The 21592-nt window shown below is 44.5% G+C and overlaps 1 protein-coding gene across 5 annotated transcripts in view; it reads left to right on the top strand.

Moving 5' to 3' along the window:
* Positions 1–21592, top strand: part of MTCL1 (microtubule crosslinking factor 1) — a 669362-nt gene that overhangs the window by 85281 nt on the left and 562489 nt on the right. The window lies entirely within an intron of this gene.

Genomic DNA, 21592 nt, shown 5'->3' with positions numbered 1-21592 from the left:
TTCTCTGAATAACTTATTGGGGCCCTGCTTGTTAATTAAGCAATATAACCAGAGGAGGGGGCATTACAAGTGAGGTAATGCCAGTAATGCCCCCCTCTGAGGGTTATATTGTTATTAGTATCCCGACACGTTGTACCAGGGTACTAACAATGTATTTTTCTCACGTTGAGAAACAGGGTGTTAACCCTTTCTAAACTCGAGGAAAACGACAAGAAAAGATGGCCACCATGGATCGGGGAGAAGGGAAGTACATGTAGTCCCTTCTCCCTTTACATGGCGGCCATTCAGGAGTCAGAGATGCACCGTGAACACTACTATTCCCGGCAGTGGCAAGGAAGAAAGAAGCACAAGGTAAGTGGGGAGGGGTGGCCTAAATATGTAGAAAAGAGGGGTGTGGTTGGTGATGGTGAGCAGAGGTGCAGGGAGTGCACTTTCCTGATTCACGGCGAGGGAAGATAGTGGTCTCCCGCTCTGAGGAGACCTGGAACTGGGTCTATACCGTGTGGTAAAGACCCCCTCCTGAGCCTCCTCATTGGCTGGGAGGTCGTCACACGGCCCTCGTCGGGTACTAATATTGATGCATCTCTCTGCAAGTTTTTACACTGTGGGAAATAAGGGTTGTTTTTCCATCTTAGCCGCCTGCATGAATATTGGCATCAGCCTTGGAAAGGTTTGCATCTTTTCTCTCTATTTCTATTCTGTAACTATTTGAATAATGAGGATGTCCATTTCAATTAGAAGTTATGTACAATAACAAACTTAAAGATGGCAGAGGCATTCTCTGGCAGGCTGCCTGCACAATAGCACAGAGATGAAAAGATGAGAAGAAGTGGTGAGCCTGTTTATCAGGGTTTCAGTGGGTAGAAGTGGTTGGAGGATCTGTGTATGTTGTAGAGAGTGCAGGTGGTGAAGATGAGAACTTTGTCTAGAGGGAGGAATGAGTACAGCGGGAGGCCAATGAGTAGGCATTAGCAGTAGTCGAGTTTTGTGAGCATAAGGGTAGAGATTAGAGGTCTGAGTATGAAATTTACACATTTTCTGGGGCCGCTATCAAAGGGGACGTGCAGGTTGCCAGCCAAGGGCGAGGAAGCAAGAGGTTGGATGGAAAGGAGATCAGACAGGGTAGGAAAGGGATGGCAATGGAAGCTGGGAGAAAGATGACTTTCATTTTGGAAGAGTTTAGCAGGTGGCAGCGGAAAGCCATCCACTGACGGATTTCATGAAGATAGTTGGAAATCCGTCCCAGGATGGCTTGGATGAAGGAGGGAAAGGAGAAAAATATGCAAATATCATCAGCAAAGAAGTGATAGTGAAAGCCAAAGGACGGGATAAGTCTTCCTAGGGTAGATTTATAGAGGATAACGAGCAGTGATCCAAGCACAGATCTTGGACAAAGCGAATAGGGGGAAGGGTGGGGTCAGAGATTTGCGAGTTCCAAGAGATGTTAAAGAAGTGACCATCCAAACGGGAGGCAATCCAGTCTAGGGCAGATTTGCAACACCAATCTTCTGTAGAGTGAGAAGGAGAGACGAGTAAATGACAGTGGTGGAGAGGTCCAAAATAAAATGAGTATTGAAGAGTTTGGAGTGGTGAGCATAAGAGAGAAAGTTGGAGATATGCACCATTGCAGCCTCTGGGAAGTGTTTCCTAAGGAAGCCAGATTGCAGTGGATCTCCAAAGCCATTATCCTAAAGGCACTTGGTGATCTGGTTAAAGACCAGTCACTCAAGGACCTTTGAATAATGAGGTAGGAGGTAAACCAGGTGATAGTTTGTCGGGACGTTTGAGGTATTAGAGGGTTCCTTCAAAAGGGTTAGGACAGTTGCAGATTTGAAGGAGATTGGGAAGAGTCTCACGGGGAGCGGGAAGGTTTATGAGTTCAGGGATGGGGGCAGGTGATTGGATTTAAGGGTCTGATTCACAGAAGCAGTGTATAATGGCGCAATCCTATAGGAAAACTCTATGTGAATCAGGCCCTATGTCTCTAGTTGCCTGTGCACATTTAGATGGGTTCCTTCAGGTCCTCTGTTTTCTTCTATGGGCTGTAGAGTACCCTGTGTCCCTTTTGTTAGCCATGCTTTTCAATCTTTACATGGAACTGTTAGATATATAGTAGGAGACTGCAGGGTTTCCCTCAGTACACAGATGACGGATAACTATGACCTTGTGTTTCATCGCAGGCTGATGTCCACCCACTGAAGAGCTGTCTATGACCGCCAGCCTCAAGTTTAATCCTACTATTGTAGAGTATTTGATGTTCTCACCTGGGGGTTTATCTATACTACTGCTCCCTCCGTCTTAGCACCTTATATGATAATAGGACCGACCCTCATTTAATTGACGTGGGTCACTCTCTGGACTTTCTTAGATTCTCTGCTCCATCTCAAGCTCTGATTTTGCTAAAAAGACTCAACTGGCTCAATACCAGCTTTTTCTACTTTGCAAAATTCCACCCTTTTTTGCCTGCCAATATGTTTCGGGCAGTGGTTCAATCGAATGACCGTTCTGTGCCATTTGCACTGGGCCCGACTGGAGGAGTGTATTCAGCTAGGTTGCCTCGTTTCTAAGGCTGTCTGCCTTCAGCAGCCATCTTACCTGTCTAACAAATTGTGTATTATCTGTGGTACTTGCTCCATGCCGAGTCTAGACCAGCTTTGGTTGGAGACCCGCTTACAAAAGAGGTGCAATCTCCCGCCAACCCTTTCTGTGGCACAACCACATTTTCTGGAACTCTCTTCCAGTTTCTCTTCGCCTTTCCCTGCTTTAATTTTGCGAGGAGCTGAAGACTTTTAAAGTTTCGGGCCATTGGTGATCAGTCCTTGTCAGTGGTCGAAGTGTATGAAAAGAAGTAGCGGAACTGTTACCTAGAGGACTGTCCCTGCTCCCCAAAAACCCCATCGCCACACCCACTCCCACGCACAATACAGACCCTCAAACACATGTGCCTGCTGCTTAAGCAAACGTTCAGTGGGGTGCACTTGTTTCAACTTCTTCCTACACGTTTATTTTAAAACAAAACCATTCTGCAACGGTTTCTTTATAAAAAATAAAGTACAGGAACAGTAAAACATCATTAAAATAGTGGAGCATGACTCCCAACCGCTCCCGACGACTTAGACCACTGGTCCTTGTTAAATGTTCTGCCTTCAGTACTACTGTAGTGATTGTGTGACATTTTAATTCTGTTTTGATGCCACATTGTGTTTTTCACTTCTACTGTACTGCATTTATTCTACATGCTTTTATGTGACTACAGATTACTTTTATTTTTTTCCGTTTACTATTACTCTACTTTTTATGACCATATTCACCATTCTATACAGAGGATTTGGTAATTCATGTCCTTGTGCAAGTGTAAAGTTGTAATAGGAGCCTTCTTAGTTACTTGTCACTTAGACTATTACAGTGCCCCGGTGGCAACACCTTGTCACATATTGCACTATGCTTCTGCCTACCCTCTTCCCTGCCGAGACCACAGTTCCACTACTTTTTTCGGTACACTTCTACCAACAGACTACAGTAATTGTGAAGCTGTTAGTTTGTCACTTGTGGCAAAGTTCATGCAGAAAAAGGGTACACTTTCAAACTTTCCATGCATTTCAACCCAGTTCATTAATCTCTGTCAACAAGCTAATCACTGACCCATCAGTAAATACAAGGTGTGTGTTGGGGCACTTCTGCTGTACAGGGAGTAACTAGTCAGAACACCACCCACTTCACCCTCCAACCTTTGAGAACTACACTCCATGCACAAGTGGTTTGTGGCCTGACCTCTCCTCAAATGGCTCTCTTTGTCTGCTCTAAGTGGCTTGCATGCTGCCCCCAGATTGAAGAGTGGAAGAAAATGGCAGACAAGAAGCTACTCAGCAAACATTGGCAATGTCAATAGTTTGGGCTTTTGTTTAGGCATGTGAAATGCATCTGCCAGGCACTTCCGTAGTTGTATTAACTGCCCATTAATGGTAGCAGCTGCACAATGGTGCAATTACCTGGACATACAATAGCAGTGCCTGGCAAATGCCTAATACACAAGCCAAAACTGTTAGTTTTGCCAGTGCTTGTTTTTAACAGGACTTCAATGAAGGACACACATGGCGCTTATAACTCGAGTGGCCGAAGGCAGACCTGGTTAAACTACATTTTTATTACACCAGTAGTGTGTTTACAGCTCCAATTAAGCCATTAATTCTCAGAAGACTGCTCTAAAAAACACTGGCAGGGACTTAGAGCACAAAGTTTGATGGTAAAGGCTTAATAAAGTTAGCTCAAAGAGATCCCAAGAGGGTGTGTTTTGGGTGGGAGGGGCAGATAATGGGTGGGAATGGCCATATGGATTAGCCTGGCTATGAGCAGTCAATGGGTGGGCAAATAATCAAACATGACCTACACGCTTTGTGTCCCTCCTCTATGCCATTTCTCCCTAGCTTTACTCTAATGCAATAGTTTTGGTTTATAGATGGCGCTAATAGCCAAAGCTAAAAACTATTTGAGAGGGGCAGTATCAACACAAGAGTACCAAGATTAGGCAGGGGCTGCTGCAAGCACGCTTTAGTATGAAGATGCGAGCATTGTTCTGCAGTCTGCAAATGCAAGGGGGGTGGGAGCCCTTCAGAACTCAACGCACCAAGTGGGAGCAACCAAGACGGGAAATTCTAAAAGAGGCAAAAGAAAAACCAAATGGGCGTGAAAGTCGGCCTCGAATGGAAGAGTCCATAATGATTCCGGGGTTAGCACAGTTGTTAATCAGTCATTTACAGAGTGCCTCATTTTCTATGATAGTGTCCTGACAAAAAAGCAAGCAAAGTGTTTTCCCGTTAGCTTAAGGACTAGTTTGGGCTTTTGAAGTACACTAATTTATAGCGGTACTATTCTGCGTTCACATGCAGCAGTGAATTAAATTATATGAGACACTTACAGTGCTCATAGGCAGTTTTATTTCTCAACCTTCAATTTTTGCGTGTCTGCAGCAGAGATTATGCCATGGTTGCCAGGGATGCCAAACATCCAATGCTGGAAATGGACAACGTTTACTGGGGGAACGCCCCACCTTCTTCCTCCCTTTCGCACGTACGCACGGGGGGCGGTGGGTTTCAGGTGTGGGGGAGGGCAGGGGATGGGGTGGAGGCAGATTGTCAGTGGTGTGGGCGGGTATGAGGGGAAGAGCTAGGTGTCAATGTGGGTGCCCTGAATATAGGATGCTGGCTTCTTTGCATAAGAACACAGTGCATTTGGGAATATAGGAATGACCACCAATGTATCAAACATCCGTGATAGTAATACAAATGTGCATTCCTCCTGAGCATGCAATGCACACTTAGTATGATGCTCATTTCATCTGTCAGAAAAGTCACCATGACAGTAAAATGTGTGCAGAGCATGAGAACGATATACAGCCTTGGACTGTTTCATTGTTCGAGTTTGGGCTTTACTGGTGAGCGAAGGACGACTTTCAGGTGCAGTTTGTGAAGTTGAATATTTCCGCTCGCATTGAGACGCCAAACCCGCAGCATTCAGGACACTTGCGGCAGTCATGGGCAGAGAGCTTCCTCAACCTGGAGGCCTTAGGCCTCTGGTCTACATGGAACTTCACTCTGCCAAGACAATGTTTGCTGATTCCTTCCCTGCAAACATCTGAGTTTGTGCTGCAATCTTCATGCTTCCCAAAAGGCTCGACTGCAAAAGCGTATGCACATTTGCTCCCTTGCGCAGGCCTCTGTGCTGCGTCCCCACCACTACACTATTGCCATGTCTGTTGCATCCGTGAGAGGCAATCTGAAATGAAGTAATAGTCCGCCTTCACCATTTCAGCCCACGGACACCCTTCTTCTTCATGCACCCTCTCTCGATTGCATTGACTGTCTGTCACCACATTGCCCCACTCCCTATTTGTGGTCCCGTGACGCTTGTGATTGGTTGGTCTGTGGCAACCCATAGTTTCATAGAGTTATATTGCTTATAATTTGTACTAAAACGAGGTAACTCAGATCTACAGCTCAGTTCAGCAATAAGCTGGTTTCGCGTAGCTTTACTTAAGATTACCTAATTACTGACCATATCAGGAGCACTTACTCTTCTAAAAAATCCTTGGATCATACATCACTTTCCCTGTGGTTCTGGTCATTTTGACATCAGCGCACACCGGCGCGGTGTAAATAACAAAGCTGAACGTTGGGGTTTATTCATGAATTGTAATTGTAATTGGTTATTTATAATGTGCTTAATACCCAGAGATTTCTAAGCGGGGACCCGGGGATCGAACCTGTGTTGCTCTGCATCGTCTTGCTGAGCTATCCGCCCAGGACTATTTGTATTGTCTATTCCCTTTTCTAAAATAGTCAGATTAACACCAAATGCACAGACCGTGCTCTTTCTCCTGAACCATGATATGAAATGTAAATTCCCTGTAGCCATTCTGCATGATGCATTCCACTCCTAATGTAACTCGACCCCACGGTACCCTAGTCTTCCAAACAACCATTGACAAAGCCAATAGTTATAGCTGTTACATAGTGACCTTGTATTTTGTGTTTTCAAATATTAGCATGAAATGCTAGGTACTCCCCTAGCATGTTAGGTGTAGCCCTGAAATGCCCTGGTACTCCCATCACATGGAAGCTATTGTCATGAAGTGCTGAGTATTGCCATCGAATGGAAGTCCTCCTATCTAAAAGTCAGGATTGGGAAAGTTGGGGCGCTGGGACATGCCTGTCTACTTAGATGTATACAACAAAATGGACCGTTAGATAGAAGATGGCAACACACTACTCACTGACTATTTTCTCACGACAATTTTATTAAAAATGTCAACAGACATTTTGTAGTACAAAAACACCATAGGTTTATCTCAATCATATATTCAATTAAATACTCCATTTAAATTCTTCCATTACTCACACGCACTCAGGCATTCATACACCAATCCTATTTCTCCATATTAGCACATGGTTCCATAATACATATAACCATCTAACACACATTATTTACAAAGTATTTCTAGCACCCATTTCTGGTGTAGGTGTGTCTATCTGCACAACCACAGAAGATGTTTAAGTCGACACATCTTTCAGTCGGTTATGCTGGGCTTTGGTCTATAGCCCTATATTGACCCAACCTTCATCAGGACGGAAGCTATATGCAAACTATGCCCTGCTTCAGGGTAGATGCAGTGAGAGACATCATCCCCAATGTAAATCTTAGAGGTATTGCAAAACTCTGGGAGTTGTCCCAAAAACTCAGACGGTTCAATGCCTTCTGGACTGAGCTGCTCTACAAAGCCTCCAGCTGCTTGTGACTGGATCTTCCAATTAGATAATTCACTGGTACGTTAATGTTTGCCCCAGTTAAACGTGGGAATGTTGGAGCATCAGCTTCCCCGTGCTCCGATTCAGTTCTGCGCAACATTGCGCATCTTCTGGTAAAACATCTTGTTGAGTCTAGCTCTGGCCCCCATGGGTAAAACTATTGTTGTTGAGCCCCCCTTGAGTAAAAATAGTGTTGCTGGGCCCCTCCAGATGCCATACCTGATTATATTTTCTATTGAAAAGAGTCCCGATACCCCCATTTTGAAGAGCCTCACACACCCATGGCCATGCTTCGGGCCCCCCCGATGGGGGCCAGCCCCACAGTTTGAATACCACTGTGCACTCCTGCAGCTGCCCAGACACATCTGCTGGCGATTAGGGTGGGCAAGTCTTCCACCGCTTGTCCACCCACCGGATGGCCGCTTACCAGCATGTGCCAGCTCTGCCTACACCTTCACATGCTGATTCTTTTCTTAGCGGCATCCCTCTGCAGCGACTGGTCCTCATGGTAACCCTTCACATAGGGGATCCCATGGGCAAGTGGGTCAGTTTCCTTTTCCTTTCCCCCACCATCAAACTTTTCTTTTGCTTGTTTTGGCCACACCTACCCCGGCTATGGGTGCTTGTAGCTCGTAGCCTTAGCACCCTTGGGGCTTCTTTCACGACCGTTAGGAGCCCTCAGTTATCCTTGATGGCCCTTGCGTTGCTTGGACCATTAGTCGGGCTTTCTGTGGTCCTAATGGCTCAGAATGTTGCCCCCAAAGGCGCAATGGCTTAATCGACAGACTTTTTTTAAGTCTTTTGAGAAGTCTGATGAAGAAACCTTTTGCAAAGGTTGCACACTTTGTCAACGTGTTATGTGTTAAATTGATAATCTATAGCATTTTCGTAGCTTAAACCCCTTTGAAAGTATGATATTGACATCCCTACTTATGAGTTACGTGTGCTGCTTCTGTGTTAGCAAGTGGTGGCATTTGAAACACTTGTGTACGAGCACGATATAAATAAAATATCATATCATATCATCTCTTGGGAGGATAGCTCAGGGGCAACATGCTCGCCTCGGAAGCAAGATGGCACGGAGCAACACAGGTTTGATCCCCGGGTCCGCGCTTAGAAACCTCTGGGTAATAAGCGCGTTATAAATATCATATATCACATCACTCCAAGTTTTGCTAACTGTGCTAGCAAAACTGTCTGGCCGAAGATAATTCACATAAACATGGTGTATTAAATTCAGTGATCTCGTGGAAAAAACATTGAACAGCAGCACATTGGCCGTGGCTGCGAGCATGGCGGAATCGGTATATCGTGGCGGTAACGGATTTATCATCACTGTTACGGAAGTGACCTGTGAGGGCAGAGGAAACATTGAGGAAAAACCTCCAGCCCATACCTGGTGGTGTTTCCTCTATATATATGAAGGAATCATCTGTGGCGAATTTAGCATCCATGGTCATTCACCCGAAACCCTACTAGTGCAGATGTACACTGCCACTCTCAACCGCTCCACCGCGACCACCGAAACTTGTAATTTGGTGAATTCACTGCCAAACCTGAGCAGTGATATTGGTGTCTGAGTCAACTGTTTTACCACGGCTATTTCTACTGAAATCAGAATGAGTCCTATTTTAATGCTTTGCTGAAGGAGTACCACATGTAAACGCATATTACGAACACCAGCATTCCCTAGGACCAGGGTGCGCAACCTTTTCCTCTCTAGATGTTTCGCGCAACAATTCCAACCAGCCCAAGTCAGCATAGTCAATGGTGACGGGTGATGGGAGTTGTAGTCCAACACATCAGACCCCTGATCTTCGACAATCAACAGTTAATTTTTGAATTTCTGCCATAAACTGGTGCCCAGTATGTTACAGACGTACATTCTGATTCATCTTGTTAGCTCACTGCACAACCTATTCCTGAATTGTGCTATTTCCTCCTGCACCAATTCTGCATCGCGTCCTGCCCATTGGAAGCCTGCACAAGCTTGCAGGTGGAACTGTGAGGGGAAAGGTTGGTGGAAAGCACGTTGCCACAGCTATTATTAAATGCATTTTATGAGCATGTGTAGGGGGAAGCAGATCTCGCGTGTGTCTCTTGGCATGGGCCACCCCTCCTGCACGCGTTGTGAAGATCTCACATAAGCTCGTTGGAGGTCCCAGAGGGTTTGCTGTAGCAATGGAGGGGAACCGAGGCACTGTGCTGGAAAAGCCACTTTATGAAAGATGTTGATCTTGAGAACATGAATCGTGCACAGATTATGCGAAGCATAATGATAGTATGCATTCTGCATTGCAAGCTATTTACTTGCCTGCCATGCTTAATGCACGGCCTGATTTATGCAGGCGGTGGCTTGCATTGATCAGGACACAAGCCCCCGGAGCTGCTGCAGATAGGATGAACTCACAACGCCAAGCTCCATCACACGAGACGCACCATGGGTAGAGGGGCTACCTGTGGCAGAGCGGGGGATGGGCAACAGGATGATAAGAGGCAGATGTACAGATGAACAGATTTTAACCAGCAGTGACAGACAGTAGTTTTGATTTCTGTATAGAAGATTTTCTGTGTTCACAGACATCCTGTTGTGGGGAGAGGAAGGGGTAAGTGGGCTGTCCACCTCCAGGCCTCGAGGGCCGGATCCATGTCGGATTGTCAGGATACCCCCTCATTAATATTCATGAGCACAATTTGCATACAATGATTCTAAATGTATACAAATTTGTGTTCATGAATATTAATGAGGGTTATCCTGAAAACCGGTCAGGTTTCTGCCCCTCGAGGCCTGGAATTGGACAGCATAGCTGGTAGGCTACGCTTATGCAATTCCCTTTTTTGTTTATTTCCAGCAGCAAGAACAAAAATGACAGATTCCCATAATGCGCCACCCATGATGCATCAATCAGTGTAGACCTAACAGTTCAAAACTGCCCTACTCTAATAGAATGCCCTCTTTACTTGCTTCTCCGACCGGTTTCTCGAGGGGCTCCTACCCTGTTAATACTTGTTGGATATTGCATGTGCTTATACCATTGCTGTGTTTTCTGTAGATAACTTTAGAGCGCTTTTATCATTCACATCGTGAGGAGATGGCTGCAGCCATTTCCTGTGCCATTCTTCACAAGGAGGTGCGGGGCACAGGATGCTTCCAGACCTTGGTGGCTCGTCCTCTCAAGTATTTCTGTTTATTTCTCAATTTACATTAATCGGATTTTCTTTCTTGTTACTTAAGTATCTGGTCGATCCTCTTCGCCAGATGGATGCAGAATTCTCTTGCATAAAAATCCCTCATGGGACTCGTAGCCGAGGAATAGCGTCTCCACATGGGGTGATTATCACCCCCTGCAGTACACCGTTTGCCCTTCTGCGCAAGTGCAGGGACTGCACTTTTTATTTTCCTTTCAAAGCTGAAAGGAAGGTTTGTACGCATTAGCAGCATGGCAGTCAAGCATGCTGATACCGAAATGGAAGAGAAAGTTCGGGCATGGAAAGCAGAGCTTTCCTCTGTGCTGTTAATGTGCCCACAAATGGAAGCTCTGGAATGTGTCAAGCTTTTGGATATCATCTGACCGTTATAAGCAACTGCGATCTTTACACGCTCCGACATGGAATCCCTGCAAGTTATTAGCTCAAGATTCCGTGGTAACGCTGAGGAGCATTTGTATTTTGTACATATTTTGTATTTATTAAGTGCTATACGACAACACGCTGTACAAATCACCACATCACAGTACAATTAAAAATATAACACAGTCACAAAGGCCACAAAACTATAGAAGATGAGCTTTAAAAGCAGAGTGCAAAGCTGCATAAGACGAAATGGAGCGAAGAGAAAGTGGAAGCGTGTGACAATGGAGAGGAGCAAGTAAAGAAAATGAGCGGAATCTAGACTGGGCAGAAGGAGGACGGTGGAAAGTTGCGAGATAGAGATAGAGAACAAGAGGCCGAATGAAAGGATACAAGAGCAGAACGATATGAAGGAGAACGCTCATAGAAGGATTTAAAAACCAAACAAAGACATTTTTTATTTCAGACGAGAAAAGACAGCCATTCCCAAAGAAGATAATGACGCAGATATTGAGTCACGAGGCACAAGTCAACAAAGAAGACGAATGGAAGAGTGAAAATTGATTTAGAAGGAGCAAGATGAGAAATAGGGAGACCAAAAAGAATATAAAAGCAATAGAAAAAAATGAAAAGAAATAAGTTACTTAGTTTCATAGGAGGTAAGAAAGGGCCTTGCCTTGCATTTGTTAAATAGGAGGGCCCGGCAGGAGCGTGACAGTAGAGAAATATGAAGAGAAAAAGAGAATGACGGATCTAAAAGAGACCCAAATTGTAGGCAGAAGAAGAAATAGAAAGCAGAGAAGGCGGAAAAGAAATAGAATCAGGAGGAATAGGGGGAGAAATAGTGAGAGCAAGAAAGAAAAGAACTTCTGCCTTGTAAGAATTAAGAACTAGATAATGATCAGACATCCAGGACTCAATATCTAACAGACAGGACGTTAATGTGTCATGAATAGTAGAAGAAAAAGATAAAAAATACTTGGGTCCCATCAGCATAAAAATTCTGAAACAACCCAAGTGAAGAAATATTAGCAGCTGCACGAGGAGAGTTGTAGAGAAAGAAAAGGACCCAAGACAGAGCCTTGGGGGACGCCATGCTGTAAAGGAAAGGTAGAAGATTTAAGAGCCTAAGAGACTGAGTACGTACGATTCAAAAGATAGGATTGAAACCAAAGAAGAACAAAACTTGAAAACTCAAAAGAAGAGAGAGAAGAAAGAAGCAAAGAATGACCAACAGAATTGAAAGCAGCAGATAGATCCATCAAGATTATTAGAGAAGAGTGCTTAGAATATCGTGCCGAAAGTAAAGAATCGCAGACCAAAAGTAATGCAGTTTCCATAGAGTGATGAGGACAGAAACCAGATTGAAAGCCAGGAAGAATAGAACCAGCAGAAATAAAAAGCAAAACTTGAGAATACACTACACACTCTTAAGAGCTTAGAAAGATAAATAAGGAAGAAGAAAAATATGCCTGAAATTAGAGGGAAGAGGAGGCTTTTTCAGGATGGCAAGAATAGAAGCATGCTTAAATAGTGTAGGAAAAGTAGAAGAAAGAAGGGAAATGTTAAAGAGAGAGGTAAGATCACACAGGCGAGAAGGATAGACCTTGGGTATAAGAGAAGAGGGTATGGGATCAGAAGGAGATGTCGTAGGATGGGCTCTAGCCAGTATCAGATACAGAGAGGGGAAGAAAAGTAGAGAGGACAGGAGATTGAGATGAGGCAGAGGAAATTGAAGACATAGAGGAAGAAGGAACACAGTAGCAGAGTGAAGAAGAGAAACCTTCGAAGAAAGGTAATGAGCACAATCTGACGCCAAAAGAGGAGAGGTAAGAGAAGGATCAGGGGACGGATGAGAGAGTAAACAAGACAACATTTGAAATAGGTGACGTGGATGAGCAGAATGAGAGTTAAGAAGGTCAGAATAGTAGGAACGCTTAGCAGCAATGAGGGCTTCATCATAAAGAGAATGAAAGGAAGAAAGAGCACGAGAGTCAGAATCAGAATGTGACTTGCACCACTGACATTGCAGACAATGAAGAGATTGCTGCATGGAGCGAAGCTGCTGTGTGAGCTAAGGCTGGGATCGCTTGCGAGTAGGTGAGAAGAAGAAACAGGGAGAATCGTGGGATGAAGAAAGGGAAGAAGAGAATGAAGAGGCAGGGTCAACCGCAGGGAGAGACGCAAATGAAGGTTGAGATGGAAGAACAGAAATGATGAGATGAACAAAGGAGTATTAAAAGTGTGAAGATCGCAACAGTAACTCATATGAGGATTAGAAGAGGCAGGCAATTCTGAATAAGAACATAGGGAGGAGGCATTTCTCCGCTCTCACCGGTGTGTCTCCTTGCAATATCCGTGCTTGTGCACATTTGCCGTTTCTACTCTTGCGTGAATGGTCTTTGACCTTGGGAACCGGCGCAAGACTATAACACCACATTCCTCCCCCTCTTAACAATAGCCAAGAGTCTCTTTGTATAATGTTTAACTGATAGTCGTCGTACCTGCTGTGAGGTTTTACTTTTCTGTGTGGTCTAATCAGTAGGTTGTCTCCTGAGGGCTCTCTTGGTGAAGGGTCTCCTTTTTCTTTCTCTGTTGTGCACGTATTCCTTGTGGTACCCGCCCGTGGTGACATGGGGGGGTTCTCTCATATGCCATTGTGAAGCTGTTCAGCTTCTTCCTCATCACAGGGTCTGTAGGTGAAGTTCTTATCTTAAGATGCTCTGTCGAGGGAGTTTGTGACTCCCTCAGCAGAATGAATCCATCAAGATGTCTTCCTGGACCTCACAAAGACTTCTGTTTGTTCGATAGATGGCTACCCATTATGCAAATCAAGTATTTCCGTCCTCAGTCACTATGTGGTTGGGTGCCCTCCTGATCCTTCACTTTGGGTTTCATCCTTCTGGCCTTCTACTCTTGGTCCCCTCCCCACACCGGTTAGCAAGGTGAAAAATCTGGGGGTCATCCTTTCTGCTTCCCTGTCCACGGCGAACCAAGTCGCAGCAGTCTGCCAAACAGGCCATTATCAACTTAAGGTTCTGAAGAAGGTGCTCCCTCTGATTCCGGAGCATCTTCGTCCTCCCGTAGTTGAGGCTCTGGTTTTATCCTGCTTAGACTACTGTAACTTGCTGTATCTGGCCCAGCCGAAGGGTCTCGCACAGCGATTACAAAGCCAACAAAATCGAGTAGCTCATATTCGCAACTGGGATTCCTTACGGAGCCCATATGACTCCGGTGCTACGATCACTGCTCTTGCACTCGGTGGGCCAGCGCATCAGATTCAAAGCCCTGTGCATAGTTCACCGAGCTCTCCATTCTCAGTGCGCCGAATTTCTTCAATTGAAATTCAGTCGATACTGCCCTAGCCGCCTGCTGCGATCCTCCTTTACAGATCTACTTATTGTACTCGGGTTTCGACGCACAAGGGTGGGTGGCCGCGCCTTCTACATTGTTGCTGCCAACCTGTGCAATGGGTTGCCACTCCCATTGAGGAAACTATCTAACCATTTGTCTTTCAGAAAGGCGCTCAAAACTGCACTCTTCTAGGTGTCAGTTGACACACTCTGGCTTCCTGTTTGAACATGGTCCACCACTCTAGCGCCAAGATACCCTCGGGTGGGCGTGCGCTTAAGAATTTTACCTAACATAACATAACATGTGTGACTGGGCCCTCTTTTGAGTACTCATATGGGTTGACTGCTTCTGGGTCCTTTGTGGGAATCTTTATGATTCATCTTTATCTTGACAATATCCCCTGCTTCAGTACCGGGTGTTTGAGCTGCTTTCTTATCGTGCCTTTGCTTCCGTTTTTTGGGCATTGGATATGCGTCACAGCTTCGGGCTGATGTCCATTGTTTTGTCTTCTCTGGCAACTGGGATCCATGGAGGCAGCAGCATAGAGGGAGAGCATGGCTTGAAAGGGAGATATGTGGTTGAGTTAGGAGTAATGAGATGGGCAACTACAGCTTCTAAGGTCATTTTTACAGACTCCCTTTTAGTAGCCAGTGCGAGTTGTAGGCTTCCTTTGATGTATCTGTCCACCCTCTCGACCAGCTTGTTGACCTGAACATGGAACAGGGCGACATTTCACTGCTCAGTTTTATTCATCCATGGGAATGGCTGCATCTCATGTCATGTGAGTTGTACTCCATTATTGGATATTTGTTTCTTGGCAAAAGACTTGTTGCATGACTTCAGTTACAGTTTCTAGTGGTTATGTCGGACTGTTTGGAGAGGTAATCGACCCGGACTACTCCATTTCTGAAGGTACTGGGCCTCATTACGAGGAATGCAGTAAGGGGTTAGCGACGCCGGTAAAGGTGCTGGAGCCGTTAACCCCTTACCGCCCCATTACGAGGTCTGCTTGCGGGAACCCGCTAAGGACTCCAAAACCAGGCTGCTGTTCACCTGGGAGGGTGGCTGGCACTCTTGAAACATAACAGTCTTCTTGTCTGGGATTTGGCCTTCTCTGCGTATCTTTCACAGCTTTTCGGAGGCAACAACCTCCTGCAGGGATCTCCTGGGTTTCTCTACCCTTTGCTCTCGTCCCTCTGTCGGCTGCTCTGCTCCAGTAGGTTCGCCTTCGTACTGGAAGTTCTGCTCCTTCAAGTTTCCACCTTGCTCAGAGTGTGTCTCTATGTTCCACCTTTTATCTGTGTGGGGAGAGCTAATATGTATCCGATGTATGTGATTAAAGTCAAGTGCCTGACTTTGCCTGTCCAATGTGATGCTTGGGTGTGAGTCTGTTTTACCCCAGAGCGCACTGTCCGTGTGAAAGTAAGTGTTCATGTAGGGAAGAGGAGGGGGGGGGTTGAAGTCTCAAGATATCCCACCTGGTAGGATGGGGCATGGTTATGGGAAAAGGGGGAATACCACGCCCCACCATCAGTTGCCTCACGCCCAGGTGATCCTCACGCACTGGTCCACCCCCAGGAACTGGATCCAAAAGTGATGGCTGTGTCCTGGCCACCTGGATGACAAAGTCCCCAATGACTAGCGGGTGAGACACCCTTTGGTTTCTCACAATTGAAACACCCCATGATTCGTGCAAATGTGAAAAGCGTTGTAAATAGGCCTCAGAATGAGCATATCTAGGATGCACTTATTCAGATATCCACTGTGGGTTAGGCTGCTCTTTTTTGAGCAAAAGTGAAGAGATTTGCTTTTTTATTTTATACCATTACTAGCTGTTTCCAGCATAACATACGCCGTTCTAGCATATCTTAAAGATCCATATTGGTTGGTAATTCATAGGGTCACTTCTGTCCCCTTCTTAAATAACCAAATAACCACTGATTGCTTCCAGGACGGGGGCATAAGTCTCTGTGACTTATTAATGGTCATTGAAAAGTCTAAAAGTATCAGATGGAATGAGGTATGCCCGGTATAAGAACAGTATCTAAGTTCCATCGATCACACAGGCCTCCATGATGTATCTTTCTAGATGCGTAATTGTCAACCTTGTTCCGTTACAGAGCCCCTGTGATGCCATAAGATTGCATAGTAGCATAATTACAGCACCTACTTTCAGTTCAGCTCGTGAGGAGGCATTCACCCTACAGCGTTTCACTCTTTAGACACTGAAACGTTGGGCCGGTAATTAACTGTTCATTGACACTGGACCTGCCGTGCCCTGTGTGAAGAGAAGTGGAGGTGGAAAGAAGTAACTTCCGAATGTTTGCGATAGTGGAAGGTGACAGAAGAGGGCAACCTAACACTGAAAATTGCATTCGTATGCTGAAATAACAACTGTTGTTGAAGTGGGTTCACTTTGTCATTTGGATAGCAGAGGGCAAACTAACACTGATAAATTGCATCAGCTGAGTACAGAAACATAACTAAGCGTTATATATATATCACACAGCCTGTAGCGGCCGTGTGGTTCTGGTTAAGTTGCTCAACTCATAGGAAGAGCACTTTTTGGGTGGCTTATAACTTCTCTCCCCCTGGACGAATCCTCACCAAACTTTGCAAAAAAAAGTATATGGCCCGCTCTGAATACTTTTGGCAAGTTTGATGAGGTTTCGTCAAGGGGGAGCAAAGTTATAGGGGGGGTCCCAATTTTTATTTTTTTCCATAGACATAATGAAAAAACATTTTGCTCACGCCTATAGCCGAAACAGCTGGACCGATTTTCACCAAATTTGCGCCAGGAGTAGCGGCTTGGTCCCGAAAGTGGGCCTTTTTAAATTTGATGTAAATCCGTCCAGTAGTTATTTTTAAACAACCAAAAAGTGATATCTGGCTCTGCTTCGCAGACCCATTTCCCTGTTCGGTCCGCAGACAGGCATCCGATTGGCCTAGAGCGTGATGTCCACGGACATCGGAAGCGCCCACTGATTGGATTTTGAAAAGCGTGAAGTGCGTCAGATTTTTGGAAACGCCCGCCATGTTGGATTTACGGACATTCCGTCGGTGGTCACGGACACCGCAGTAGAAACATATAAAAAAACACAACATTGCACTTGTCAAATCTCTGGGGAGGTGAGGGGTGATGAGGATGGGATGGGATATGGCCGTAAGAAGCCAGAAAACAGGTGTTTTTTGCCCCCGAAGTCCGCGAACAGTCCAGATGTTCGGGGACAGCCCTGTGATGTTTGCAAACACTTCAGATGTTCGGGGACATCTATGCCTATTTCTGCATTACAGGGTTGGTGATAAGCAGTGCTTGGATGGCTTATAACTTTGGCGCCACACAATGAAACTGCATGACATTTTGCAATTTGTTTCTAGACTTGATTCTGAATGGTTTTGGAAATGGTTTTTTGTGAAAAGGGAACACATTTACAGGGGGGAGGTCCCAAAATATTGTAAAGGCTTATAAATGTGGTGCCATTTGACGAATCTGCACAAAAGTTTGCAAAACAATTTTAGATCTAGATATAAATGGTTTTGTAATGTTTGGTGAGAGAGGCGCTAAATTAGAGGGGGGGTCTCAACATGTTTAGATGGCATATAACTTTGTTGACGTTTGACTAATATGGGCAAAAGTTTTCAGAAGATTATAGACCCAACCTTCAATGTTTGTGTAAAGACTGAATGGATTTTCTCAAGTGGGGGATAAGTTATATGACTATTGTATGTGCATTAATTTTGACACTTTAAAAAAAATAAAACATGGGAGGATTTCAAGCAAACTCGTGTAAGGAGCATTAGCAAGGACCTTAAAGCATGGTTTTGAAAATGTGCACGTTTTATTTTTTTGACAAGTGTCATAATGTAGATACAAAAAATAGTGATATAACTTTGGTGACTGAGGTATAGCCTGTAGCCATGGACAGTGGCCAGATTGTCCGTGTCATGGTATAAGGTCATGACCCGGACAATCTGGGTACTGGCCATAACCACGAGGGACAAAAATGGTGTTAAAGTGGCCATGTCCACCTGGGACTGGCTGTGTGGTAAAGTTATTCGAAAGTAGGATAGGTATGAAAGGGAAAAAAAATGTGCTTGTTTTAATATGGTCATAGGGTTCTGAGTTCGCCGTCTGCAGGCTGCCATGGAAAGGGAAGAGGGGCTCTGTACTGAGCCCCACCTTCTCTTTCAATGATGGCCATCTTGGAAAAGGATTTTCCTTCCTACAGCGGGACGCCTAAGAAAAATCTATTTTTTAACACCCCGGGTTCCCACTTTGGGAACCAGGGGTGCTAATGGCCTTTATCCCCTATTGCAGGGGCTGCAATGGAGGATGATCGTCCGGAGACCTCATTCATGTATTTATTTATTTATAATGCGCCAAAGCCCGCAGACCTAAGGGGGCACACAGACACACTTCGCTTGGGCCGACAACTTGGGCTGCTGGGCCGTTAGCCCTCATTCCGGTCCCTGGAATGGGGGATGAACGTCAGATTATTCCCATTAGCAAAACACAAAGAGCTAATGGAAATGTTGGAAAACGTATTGAGTCTTTGTACTTTACTGAGAAATGTAAAGTAGATGGAGTCTCTAAGATATTTTTTTGTTCTATTTCTTAACTGTAAAAGGCGGTTCCTAAAGGAACCTTTCTTTTGTTGTTTTAAAAAACATGTTTGCAGGAGAGTTTAGAACATAAGGTGAGGCGGGAAATAAGGGAAGAGGCACCAAGCACCAATATGGAGGGGCAGGTGGACAGGGGCCGATGTTGCGTGCGAGTTACTTCTTAGGTAGTGGCCAGTGTTTCTCATGCTCCTTCATTACAGCTTCAAACGCACATCAAAATTGCTTCCCCCTGCAGAGTGGTGTGTTGCAGTAAATACAGAGGACTATTGTCTTCCAAAGATATGGATCAACAGCCTCTTTTATTGCTTGCAAGGTAGCTGGTGAGAATCTGTGTCCCACAGAAGTAGGCTGTGTGGTTACAGTATTGGTTGAGGAAGAATATGTGGCAGAAGACAGCCTACTACTTGCTAAGATAGGAACAAGCATTCTGAGAGCATTGCAGTAGTTGGCTTTGGGGTGGCAGCGCATGGAGTTGGCCCGTAGGAGTAATGTCCAGGTAGTCCGCAACTGAGTACAAAGTTTCACTCAGTGCATTTCACTTTTGTAGCTTTAGCCCTTGGTACATTCCCAACAGCGGCAAAGAACTGCCACACCCATGATTCTCTCTGGGTGCTAGAGGTAGGCACTTCCTCTACCTCATCTTCTTGGTCCTCTTCATTGTCTTTGGAAATACTGCGCTTTTTGTTGTTGTGTGGGTCTTGGGGAGGAGGGATGGCAATAGCTGATGCCATTTTTAAGATAAATAGCAGTTTTGCTAATATTCTTTAGGTATGTGCTTTGTACTAGATTGTTAATGGATGAGTAAGAAGCTGTAGGAGCTGTGCAAGGGTACATTTTGAGCTTGAAAGTTCAGAGATCAGCATAAAATGCAGTTCCGGACTATCCTCAAAGCAAGGACCCGAACGCAAAGTGCAAATGCATTCATGGACACATCATCATGCTGCGTGCAAGTGCATGGTCACGGGGCACTGTCCGGAAGGTCCACAATGACGTCAGACGTTTGCGGGTGTCAATGGAAGCAAAAACTGTGGAAAAAGTATAGAAGTTTTAAAAAATGATGGTAGGTGGAAAATGGCCGAGTTTTAAGGTGAAACCTTGTAAACTCGACAAAAACGTTGCTATATTGGGGTAAGTACGATATTAGTAAGTTGTAGGAAAGTACCATGCACTGATAAAAACCCATGGAATTCTCTGAAAAAGACGTTGTTAAAGAGACGTTATGGTTAAGTTGCACCAATAAAATCCTGTACAATTCACTGAAAAAACTTTGTTAAAGGGATGTTATGGTTACAGCTAAAACCGAAAAACCTTAGAAATTCGAGAGTTATGGTAAGCTAAGCAGCCATAACTCGCGCTACCACCGTGCACTGCTAAAACTAACACCCAGGACATCAAAGATGACATAACAAATGCCATTGATGACATCACTGATGACATCACATATCTGGCCCACTTGTTTTTGTTCACTGAAATATCTAGGCCAGGTGGTTTTGTTCACTGATAGTCAGAATATTAAAATTCAAAACGTGCTGTATATCTAGACGTTAACCTTGTCATATGTTATTAAAATGCTTTCCTTAGGGTTTGGTCTCCGCTCATGGTGCACGTACATGGGGCAATAGGCAGGCCTCAAACGCACAATTAATTTGTATACATGAAGATAAACTTACATGTTATTAACATTTTCTGATGATGCTGTTTCTTTCTTCCTTCCTTAATTTCCCTGTATGTGCCTCTGATTTGTATGTATTGTGGGTCTTCATATGTATTGTTTGTTCAAGCACAAGTGTGTAGTAAGTCTTGAATTGTTAGTTAGTTATTACATGTTTAACATTACACAATCACCCCTGACATCTTGTTACCAACATTATAAACACAACCCCTTGTAGGGACTTTTCATCAAAATTCATTTCACATGCAATGTCATCAGTGATGTCATCAATGACATTTGTGATGTTATGCATCAATGAAATTCCAATGGCAGTTATGACAAATCATCAATACACTAGTCACCTGAGTTTTCAATGCTACAGTTCTACAAAGAGACTTTTATTACACACAGATCACCATATCCATATTTTGTTTACCCTGGGCACACATGCACCATTGATTGAAAAATGCATGAGTGTCCAGGATAAGACTCATTTGTTAAAAAGGAAATTAATTCAAAACATCCATGCCTACCTGATACTCTCCGCTTCCCCTTTGTTGAAAATAAATACCCACCCCCTTACTCAACAGACATGTCAGAATTTCAGCAGGATTCGAGAAAACCCCATTGCAACAAGCTACTGGACCTTTCTGCCTGTAAATTGCATGTAGAAAGGAAAATGTATGTTCAATATGTACATTGGCTGAATTCCCTTCAGTGGTGTTTCTATTATTATTACTGTCTGGTGCAAATTAAATGATGCAATTCTCATCTCGATACTGCGTGCGGTGGATGACTTACACATTTGTTTTTTCACACACAAATAATTTTTGCATCTCAAATAATGGGCTTGCCAATACGGAAATACACATTCACCTCATTCACATAATAAAGATTTTAGTTTGGGGTCCATCGAATATGGGATTTTAAGCTAAAAACATTCTTAAAAGTACCTCTCTATGAGGTTTTGTTTTAAAAGGTATCAGCAGAAATATGAATCCAATGTAATGCCAATGATGCACTGTCTCTTCCACTTTAAACAATATTACATGGCAGCCTTTGGTTTTTCTGCCCAGTAACCAAAACATCTGGT

This window comes from Ambystoma mexicanum, chromosome 5p (assembly GCF_040938575.1).
Source record: "Ambystoma mexicanum isolate Mex_15411 chromosome 5p, UKY_AmexF1_1, whole genome shotgun sequence".
Lineage (NCBI taxonomy): Eukaryota > Metazoa > Chordata > Amphibia > Caudata > Ambystomatidae > Ambystoma > Ambystoma mexicanum.
This window is presented reverse-complemented; position numbering and strand designations above follow the sequence as displayed.